Source organism: Buceros rhinoceros, unplaced genomic scaffold (assembly GCF_000710305.1).
Source record: "Buceros rhinoceros silvestris isolate BGI_N320 unplaced genomic scaffold, ASM71030v1 scaffold5045, whole genome shotgun sequence".
Lineage (NCBI taxonomy): Eukaryota > Metazoa > Chordata > Aves > Bucerotiformes > Bucerotidae > Buceros > Buceros rhinoceros.
The window spans coordinates 13,586-24,467 of NW_010411093.1; positions in this window are offsets into that span (position 1 = coordinate 13,586).

Genomic DNA, 10,882 nt, shown 5'->3' on the forward strand with positions numbered 1-10,882 from the left:
CCCTAAAACCCCCCCCCGCCCTTACTGCCTGAAAAAAAAAAAAAAAAAAAAATAAGGACAACTAGGCTGAGGCATGGGTTGAGACAGTGAGATAGCTTGTTAAAGACAGTAGCCCCTTCTTGTCTCCAGGCCATAGGAGAATATATTAAATGGTATTTTTATTTTAACCATCTCCCATTTGAGCCATCTTAACCTCAGTTCTTGCTATGTTAACAAAAAAAGGCCCATAGATGTACCACAAAGATTGTATTTTCAGAGACAGCAAATGGATGGTTTTCTGGGATGGACAGGTTGTGCATTTTTTCTTTCATGGCTGTTGTCAGGGAGAGGTCTGGCTACTGTTAAAGTAGAACAAATGAAGTAGTACTCACCAAATTTTTGACAAGGATGTCTGAGCAGGGAATACATGCATGGATTTCCTTTTTACTGCCATTCTTAGTATCTGTTCATATCCCAGTATAATGTTCATAAACCAATTGCTTTAGATTAATAGAAATTGTATTTGCAACTACTAAACCATCTGATGATGATGATATATCACCAACAGCCCACCTAATCTGCTCTTCTGGGTTGATAACCTGAGTTCTGTTTTCAAAGAAATATTTAGGCTCATATGGACCATCGTATTCCTATTTAAAACAAACCTTCAGCTTTTGAGGCTGAAGCTGTGTTAATGCCCTGGCTGGAGGAATATATACAAACCATCACTGAAGACAATGGTCCGGATTGCACTGCCTGCATAAAATACTTTCCTTAACTATGTCCTTCACTCTCCAAGTTCTCAAATTTGCCTGTGCGTTGGCAAAATTTATTTGCCATCACAGCCTTAAGGCCACAACAATTTGCTACAGATACAGCACTCTTATTATTATTATAATTTTTTGTAATCCAGAACTTCCCTGGGAAAACTACATGCATATGCATCTGGAGCACATGAGATTATTACACAGGTACTGTGCATGCACTGTCGATTTTCCAGAACATATCTCATTACTATGCCTTTCTTGTGAATGAGCCATGGAAAACTTGCATTTCTGGATGTCACGCAGCCCAGGAAAATATCCAGTTCTGCCTGGCTTAGGTGAAAGAAGAGTCTTGAGAGAAGACTTTTGTGGTTGCTCCACCCGTACTGGAGCCAGCATTTGAGGCCCACAAAGTTGGGCCAGGTTTGCTGCATGTCTGTGGCCATTAAAGGAGATCAACCCAGAAAATCTACTGTGTATTCTAATAACATCAAGCAATATTTTGAAGTTTCTTCCTAAATTTCTTGAAGGAAATGAAGATATGGTTCTTTTAAAACTTTGCAAGAAGGGGAATAAGAACTTCATATAAAGGAGAGTATACAAACTTGAATACAAACTGAACTGTCACTCTGGGATTTGAGGAAAACCATTGAATTAATTAATTTTGGTCATTAGCTCTAAAGCTCAGAAAGAGACCTTTTTTCCTGTCTCACTCCTCTGTAGATCCTTGAGATAGAGACCTTTGCTGAAGATCATATCCGAGTCAAGGTCTCAGACAAGTTCATGGGAACACAGTGCAGAGCCCAGTCCTTATCCTTAGCAATTCACACTAATTTTGAAGGCTCAGAGCATCATCCTTGTGTTTACGGTCTCTCAAAGGCAAGTCTGAACAACTTTAAAGATGCTAAAACATAGAAGTGGTATAATACAAAGCAGGGAAACTAAACCAGGCTCAACTAGAAGTTTGGATTAGATCAAAAATGTTTTTATAATGTTTTGCCATGTGAAACTCTGAACAATATACTGTTTTATTCTTCCTTTCTCCACCTACTTCTCTCTTTTGAAATTATATCCTTGCTATTAATTGCAGGCTGCTACTATGTATATCCACTTGATGGCAGCATTTGAACACAGAACTGTTTGATTCTCTTCAAACTCTGTCCCCTTTGCATTTTGCATCAGCGAGTTTGTAACTCGTTCCTAGTGACTGGTTATGGTAAAAGAGCTGAAACAGAGAACGAGAACACAACCGTGGTCCTTTTCTGGAGGGTAACTGCTGTTCATGACCTGGTGGGCTGCAGCAAAACCAAAACCACATTTGCATCATTAGAGAAAGCCAGCAGTGTGTTCCCCAACAGAATTGCTGGCCTCCTTTGAAATTAAACTGGAGAGTAGAGACCTGACATCTACAGACCCATGGGATTAACGATACTTCTGGAAAGGTTACTGCGATAAGAACATCTGGTTTGGATCTTCTGACTAGTGGCAGACATCTCACAACTTGCTGGGAGCTGTGCATCCACAACATTTCCAGTAAGGAATAGTTAATATTTCGACAGGCTAAATAAATGTGGAGTTCATTGGAGTTATTCCATTCTACCTTCCAGTGTTTAAATTATTGGAATTATTTCAAGAGTCCTGCATCTCATCATGGGGCAAGTATAAGCTTTTATGGGAATCAAGCCTAAACTCTCACCTGTGCCTTGTTTTCTTCCTAAATAATAGGACTTGGAGGCCTAAGGAGATCTGACTGATCTCATGGCTGGGAGCCCAGATTGCTGAGAGATATGAGAGACAGGCTGGTTTCAGGGAGTGCTGGAGCAGTCCCTGTACCTTCAGAATCACAGAGTCATACAATCATTTTGGTTAGAAGCAACCTTTAAGATCGTCAAGACCAACCATTAACCCAGCACTGCCAGGTCGCCTGTAAGCCACGTCCCTAAGCAACACATCTATACGTCTTTTAAATATCACCACGAATGGAGATTCCATGCCTTCCCTGGGCAAACTGTTCCAACATTTTGTAACATTTTTGGTAAAGACGTTTTTCCTAATATCTAGCCTAAACCTCTCCTGATGCAACTTGAGGCCATTTCCTCTCACCCTGTCGCCTGTTACTTGGGAGAACAAACTGACCCCCACCTTGCTACAACCTCCTTTCAGGTAGTTGTAGAGAGTGATAAGGTCTCCCCTCAGCCTCCTTTTCTCCAGGTTAAACAATCCCACTTCCCTCAGATGCTCCTCATAGGACTTGTGCCTTGGACTCTTCATGAGCTTCGTTGCCCTTCTCTTGACACGCTCCAGTGCCTCAATGTCCTTCTTCCAGTGAGGGGCCCAAAACTGGACACAGTATTTGAGGTGCAGCCTCACCAGCACTGAGAACAAGGCAAGGGGGACAATCACTTCCCCACTCCTGCTGACCAAACTGTTGCTGATACAAGCCAGGATGCTGTTGGCTTTCTTGGCCACCTGGGCACACTGTTACCAGTCACCAGCTGGACTTAACTCCATTCACTACCACTCTTTGAGCCTGGCCACCCAGCCAGGTTTTTTTTTCAGCAAAGATACACTCATCCAAGCCACAAGCAACCAGTTTCTCTAGGAGAATGCTGTGGGAAACTGTCTAAAGCTTTACTAAAGTCTAGGTAGAAAACATCCACAGCCTCCAGTTGACTGAGACCTCTACAGTTAGCCAGGACTGCTAATACATGATGGAAAGTGGCTTAGTGCGCACTTCCACCAGCTCCCTCAGTACCCTTGGTGGGTTCCATCCAGCCCCATAGACTTGTGTGTGTCTGAGTGTTGTAACAGGTCACTGACCATTTCGTCATGGATTATGGGGACTTCATTCTACTCTGGCAGAAGAAAATGCCAAGCACTGGAGAGGCTGGATCAATGGGCCAAGGCCAGTTTTATGATGTTCAACAAGGCCAAGTGCTGGTTCCTATACTTGGGCCACAACAACTCCTTGCAATGCTACAGTCTTGGGGAAGAGAGGGTGGAAAGCTGCCTGGCAGAAAAGGACCTGGGGGTGCTGGTTGACAGTGGCTGAATATAAGCCAGTAGTGTGCCCAGGTGGCCAATGAGACCGCTGCCATTTTAATTATCAGTCCTTTTGAAATTTTGCTCTTTACTATCAAGATTCTGCATTGATCTTTGCTAGAGATTTTAGTTTTTCTATCCTACAGTCATGATCTCTAGCAAAAGTAAAGTAATGATCAGTTTAAAAGCTGCAAAAAATTCAGGCTGTCCCTCAGCCTTAAGCCTGTCTTCTCTAGAGAAGACAACAAGAAGGTTAGAGATGGTTAGCTCTGTTGGCCAAGTTAAAAAACTGTGTGACATGCAAATGGCTTTCCAGTAACTCCCTCCGGTTCCTAAGTAGCTAGATCCAGGGTCATCGTGTCCACTGATCGCATTTGTAGGGGTATGACACTGGAGGTAAAGGGGTTCATTTTACGCTATACATATTACTGTCTCAAATCCATCTATCTTTGAAACTGCATGCCTATATGTATTAAACATCAATAAAAGCGAACAAATGGAGTGTTGGTAGAGCACTTAGGAATGGAAGATCATGCCCAAATCAGTGCAGCCGTAATGCAGTAACAACTTAAGCAAAGCAAAACTTTAGCATGTGTCCTACTTTGTGGAGGCACAAAAAAGAAGATAAAAGAGAAATAGCCTAGTTCAAAGAGACAATGGAATGGTGAGTCCGAGCATTTAGTTTGAGGATGTGAAGTAAAAAAGTGTGGTGGGATGGTCTCCACAGAGCCCCAAGACAGAAGAGGAATGAAGGCCACCCAGTTAACCTGGAAACAATGGACCTCAAAGTCCTTGTCAGTCTAGCAGGCACAACTAGCTTGAGGCAGGGTAGGAAATCTAAGTAGGTGGCATAGCTAGAAGCAGCAGGGGATTTAAGCTTTTTTCTTTTCTCTGCTCCCCCTGAGATGTGCTGGTTAGATCTGTGATACTCTACCCAATTACTTACAGAGAGCAGGGTATGTGTGACTGCTACAAGATGATGGGGAATTGACCGTCCTGTTATGGATGAGTGCAAAATTTAAGGAGAGGTAGGAAGTGAGTAGGCTGAAATGGGATTGATGTAGCTCATGTTTATTCAGCAAAGACTAACCTAAATGTTTGAGGTGTTGATGGGCTGTCTGTAGCCTGAGGATGCCTATAGCTAGGAAAAATAGTGTTGTTCCGTTGGGTATGTCCATGATGTAATTCTTTCAGAGAAAACAATTGTAGCTTAAAAGGATTCCTTGCTGCTCATTTTTCCCTCCAGTCTTTGGAAGAACTTGAGGAAGAGGAGACAAAATGTTAATAAAGCCTGTGGTACAAATGTTGGAACATTAAACTATCAGCCTAAACAGGTCTTCAGATGTATTCACGTAATAAACACTTACATATGTTCTGTCTTTTGTGGGCAGTGCTGAGCTTGCAAACAAGTGAGTTTCCATTGTACAAGTTCCAGTTAAGGCTGCCCAAAAAGCTCTGCCCAACCAATACTCATGTTCTCCTACAGAACAACATTTGCTTTAAAGCTCCAGTGAATCCAACTGATTATGTGTAATACCTGTCTCCTCCTGCCTCCAAACCTTGTACAAAAAAAAAAAAAAAGAGAAAAAAAGAGTGCTTTGAACACGGACAGTGTGTGCTTGATTGTTTGCAAGATGCTTTAGCCAGCCATGGCTGTGGCAGTGAGCGATGCTGTGACTAGATGGTGCACTTGCCATGTGATATATAGAAACCGCAAAGAGAGTGAAGATAGCTGCTCCTTGCACAGGTATTTGTGAAAGCTCTGGTGGTGATTACTGTGTGGATATCTGCCTTCATGTTTGGTGAAGGGTAATTTCAGCCATGGGATAAGTGGGAACTCTGGGTTTTGAGGTCTGAAACCACTAAAATATATTCAGTATAAGTGCAATACCCTCATCCCTTCCAAAAAAAAAAACCATCCCCCTCACCCCAAAAAATATAAAACCCACACAACACACTACAGTATGCTTGTCCAATCATCCAGCAAGCCTTATTCACTATTATTTGCATTGCCTGGGTTGCAATTACACTGTAAGTAAGCACACCTGTACTGAAACTTGTCTGACAATCCTCTTTCTAGGAGCCTCTGCTGGGCCTGCAATAACAGTGCCTGATCATCCACAACCAGGTTTCTCATGCTCAGTATTTGGCTCAGGCTAATGTTGTTTTAAATCTCATCAAAAAACCTGTTTGTTTTCCAAGGATGAGAAGAGATTGTCTCTTCTACTTGTTACTTAAAAATAATAATCTGACGGCTGTGTTGAAGCATAACAGTCCTATTCTGAGGGCTGCTCATACAAACTTCACGTTCTTTTAACATGGGTTTTATTGGACTGTCATTACTTTCTAGTTATTAATGCAATAGTTAAAACAACAAATGCGAGGGAAGCAAATGCCAGATTTATTGCAAAACAACCTATCCAGACAAATGTCAACAAGCCTTTTAGAAGTACACCTCCTGCAAGTCAGAGATCAACCCTCCCAAAGTCTTAGAGCTTCTGGCTGAAATACATTCTCTCACAGATAACGAGTTATTGTGCCTTAACTGGCCCTGGCTACAGGCTGAGTGAAGCCGCTCGTCCTGAAGCAAATAAAAAAGTAATTTAAGTTGTTTTGTCTTTCAGTTTCAGTGAACTCATGATGCTTTGCATTTGCTGTGAGCTGACAATTGCAGACAATTAAAGGACGCAGCTGGCTGTGGTGGTCTGTTATCCTGCAGGAGCGCGTAGGTCTCTGTGCCTGGAGTGTGATGAACCTGAGATCCTTACTCTGAATTCCTCCCAGTGGCAGAGGTGGGCATTTTAAGACTGTTAGACTGAAGAGCTTCGTAATGTTTATTCAAAGCCTGTCTGAGATCTTTCCTCATGAAAAAAGCAAGTGGGAAGAAAATACACTTGCATTTCGATCCAATTTTTTTGTGTATATGATTAACTATTTCAGGATAAACCTCCTATTCTGAAATTATATTATTCTGAAACTGGTTTCCCAGAGGGCCTTAAGGTTGCATTCTCATTTCACTCTCTGAGTTCAGTGAGAATATCCTATGATTGCTGGGAGGTGTAAGCTTAGTACTTCAACAAAGCAGTGTGAATCACACGTATGGCAAACTCGGTTTGCCTTGGCACACAACTGCCAGTGTTGCTTAAAAGGCTCCAGCAATGCTTTAGTTCTATCCAAATGGTCAGGTTTTTTCAACAAATGCACTCTGCAGAATCCTTTTCTACTTTTAAGATAGCATTTTGTCATGAGGGAACAAAAGAGGGGCTGTCAATTGCACTCTTTTTGTTCATGCTGACAAGTTTAGCTGAACTGATTTAGAAAAAAAAATTTTAAAGTAGCACCAACTTTTCATTGAAACAGCATTACTGAAAGGTTAGTCTTGCTGTATTTTATCATTTCAGATCCTCTTCAGGGCAACTAAGTCCTCCAGTGGTGGAGGAGGGCAGGAGGCTTTTCTTGGGTGCAAGTATTTTAGAAGGATTTATCACCAAAGTCACGGCAAAGCCTGCATGGTAGGATGGATTTAGATTTTGAACCCATTTTCCTGTGAAAAACACAGTTGTGAATATTTTTTTCATTTGTACCAAATAGAAACATGTCCAACCTAAGTGTCAGATTGACTTATATAAACATTAGTTTATTATTAGTGCATTAGTGTGCACTGGTTTTGACACATTCTGAATTCTGGTCTGAGTTCCTTTTAGAATAAGTGCTGCAATTAACAAATGTCGCCTCATTCTCTTGGCACTTCTGTGACAGATAAGGATTTTTATTTTCCTCACAATTAAAGAAGTGCTGCCTTGCCAGGGTCCTGAGTTCTCTCTCTAATTTCGGATATTAGACCCCTAGACCTCTAGGTCCTCCTACCTTAAAGCTGCTTTTTTACTTAAAGATTCTTGAACTGTTAAGAGATATCTGTTCCAGACAGATGATTTGAAAATAATTTTCAAATTTATTTTCCGTCTTTGTGTACTAGTTTTGTGTCTGTGGTCAGATGGTAAAATACACTGCGCAACAAACAGTGGTATTGCTTGCAGCTGAGTAAACGCTCTTTAAACTTACTAAACCAAACGAAATGGCGCTATGTTTTCCAGCAGGGATATAGACTCTGTTAGCATAAAATCATCAAAGGGTAGTTGATGATATGTATTTACCAGTGCAGGAGTGAGTTTGAGCTGGTAAAGCATATGTGCTGAGGAGGCTGAAGAAACAGAAGGTTTTGCAGGGGCAGGGAGGTTACTTTAACTGTCATGTTATGACAGCATGTGTTCATTACTTTACTGGGCATGGCCCTTTGTTCTAGCGCCTTGCTGTATGTGTTAAATCCTACGTAGCACTGAAGCTCCATAGACTCAGAGTACAGTAAAAAAAATAAAATAAAATCCACCATGCAGTGCCAGGCTGAGTTGTTAACCTGCATGCTCGGGAGAGCGTGGAGCAGGCATTCAGCTGGACTGGGAGAGCAGGGTAACTGTGCCAGCCCAGTGCTGCCCCTGAGGCTATGAACTCATTCCCTAGCTGGGTTTTTAGGTCAGAGAAGCAATGCACTGATGAAGCTGTGCTAGCTCTGCTTACAGAGCCATGCAGTCAGCACCAGCATTCCCCTGCTCCACCGGGTACTGTGGGTTAATCCAGGCCAGCTGTCTAGGGCTTCCTTGAAAATCCCATTCTAAAAACTGCGCTGCTGAATCTAAGGGGGAACCACTGAAAGACTGGCAAAAAGAAACCCCTCCATTCTTTCTCATGCTCACATCCAGTTGCCCTCTTCTTTTTCCACAATTTAAAGTAAACTAAGCCAGTTGTAATTAAATCTGAAAATCTGTGAAGAAACTGTTCACCGGTACTGGTATAATGAAAAATGCAAAGTAAGACATGTCTGTTTTGACTGTCAGTAGACTGCCTGTACTTACGTGATAAGACTTAAATTGTGCAAGCTGGTAGGAAAGCGTATTTCTCACTGTGTGGAAGCAGTAAATGTTGGTTGAACAGAGCACTCCTGAGGAAAAAGGACTCTTCATTGCTCAACAGCTTTGAAGAAGGTCTTTGGGGGAAGAAAAGGGGAGGTGAACTCAGATACAGCATCTATATGCAAATGTCATATTATTGAATAGTAAATGGATGCAAGTATGATAAACTGCACAGTGAGAACTCAGTTCTGCACCCTTTAGCCCAGTCATTAATTTCAGTTCCTTATATAGAATCAAGCCCTATGTTAGTGTTTGCTTTCTTCTAGAATAAATCTTCAAAATTACACAAAAAAATATTTTACTAACAGGTAATTCTTAACAATGCTAAAAAGAAGTGAAGGTCAGTATTGATATCCCATTCATTCAGATGACAGTGTAGTATCAACTACCCTCATTCTTTTTGGATGTGGTCTTGCAAATATTTGTGTTCATGTTATAGAAAAGTTCACAAGAAACAACAGTTGCATTTACCACCTGTAGGGAGAGGATGCCTGTTTGGATATCCACAAACTGAACTGAACCTTTCCTTTGAACTCAGACTGATTTAGAATTTCTTGGGTTATTATGTTTTCTTTTGGTGCCAAGTGCAAGATATCTTGCAGAAGAAAATTAAAACACAACCTGATTTTTTTAGATCTCCATCTTGAGATTTGGCTGACTATCCAAGCATCTGGAAGCTTCCTAAAAGCATCTTCAGAGGTTTTAAAGTCGACTCTTTTATAAGATGTTTTCTAATGGATTATGCAACCTTCTACAAATAATAGCATCATCTGCATGCATATCATCTGCACACGTACCAGTTACACCAGGTCTACATGCAGACAGATAGATGCAAATAAAGTGATCAGTTGTGTCCTTTTTTTCATTTGCAGTAAGTCTCAGATTGACTTTGTTCCCACAGAATGATTTATTTTGCCTTCTAAAGAGGTAAAAATTTTCTTTCGTTAGGACTCTGGACTTGACTCCCTGATGTTTTTTGAGAAAGGGGCAATAGCATACCGAAAATTGTATTTAGAAAGAGTATGTATACAATCCACAAAAGTAATCCATGCTAATGAAAACTGCCTTATAAGAAGAATTTGAAGTACACAGGACCGTTTCAGCACTTTCCGTCTCTCTTTTTAAAACTCCCTGTCAATAAGTTGGTTCCCTGAACAGAGAGAGAGGACAGGCATTACTTAGAGAAGGGGCAGTTGTTATCTGATTTCACTGACATTTACCAAACGTCAGAATCACAACAAAGATCAAGCAAGAACTCTTTTGGCAGCCTCTGCAGACATACAAATTCAGTGCCTGATACTGATGGCACAAAACAGAGTTTCCTGTATGTATTGTTGAAACGTCAAATCCAGCTCAGAGCTGAGCCACTGGTACACCTGATGAACAAGCAGGACAAATTTAGTCAGAGCAAAAAAGGGATCTTGTACAGGTCTCCAGACTGCAGACTTTATTTCAAGAGAGTACACACACTCTGATTTTAAATATGAAGAAAATGGTTTCATCTTACTACCAATGAGCATATAGGGTTTATTTACTTCTGTCCTGTTAGGCAGTAGTAAGTCTGCCTTACAGCAGCACAATCTTGTTCTCTTGCCGGCCGGGTGAGTCATACACAGAAAACCCTGGAAAGGAAGATGCACGCATGTAAGCTACCTTGCTCTTTTACACTAGTAGATCTTCACTCATAGCTGGCCCCTGAAGTCTTCAGCCTTGGCTCTCTCGTCCTTTATTTAAGATTAGCTTGATGTAAGTTTGTCATGGCCCTAATTTAAATATTCCTATTTGTCTCTTGAATCTATCTGAGGGTGCAAAGCCCCTAAACTGATAGCAAGATTTAAAAAAAAAGAAAAAAAAAGGCGTCCTTTCCTGTGACTCTGCCCAATTCTTTTCCACAGCATCTGCAGACCAGCATCCTTTTCCTTTTTGCCAGGGATGCCCTAGATGATTTCAGGAATTTGTGCCAGTCAGTAAAAGATAGGTGGAAAAACAGCAGCCGAGTTAAATCCTAAGCAACACCAACACTTTCTGAGGAGGTGCTGCAAGAAAGAATGCAGGAGAGAGAAGGGACTGAAAAGTAATAATGTGGCATTCAGAATTCGCTGAAGCTGAAGTGATGAACTGAAGCTGGTG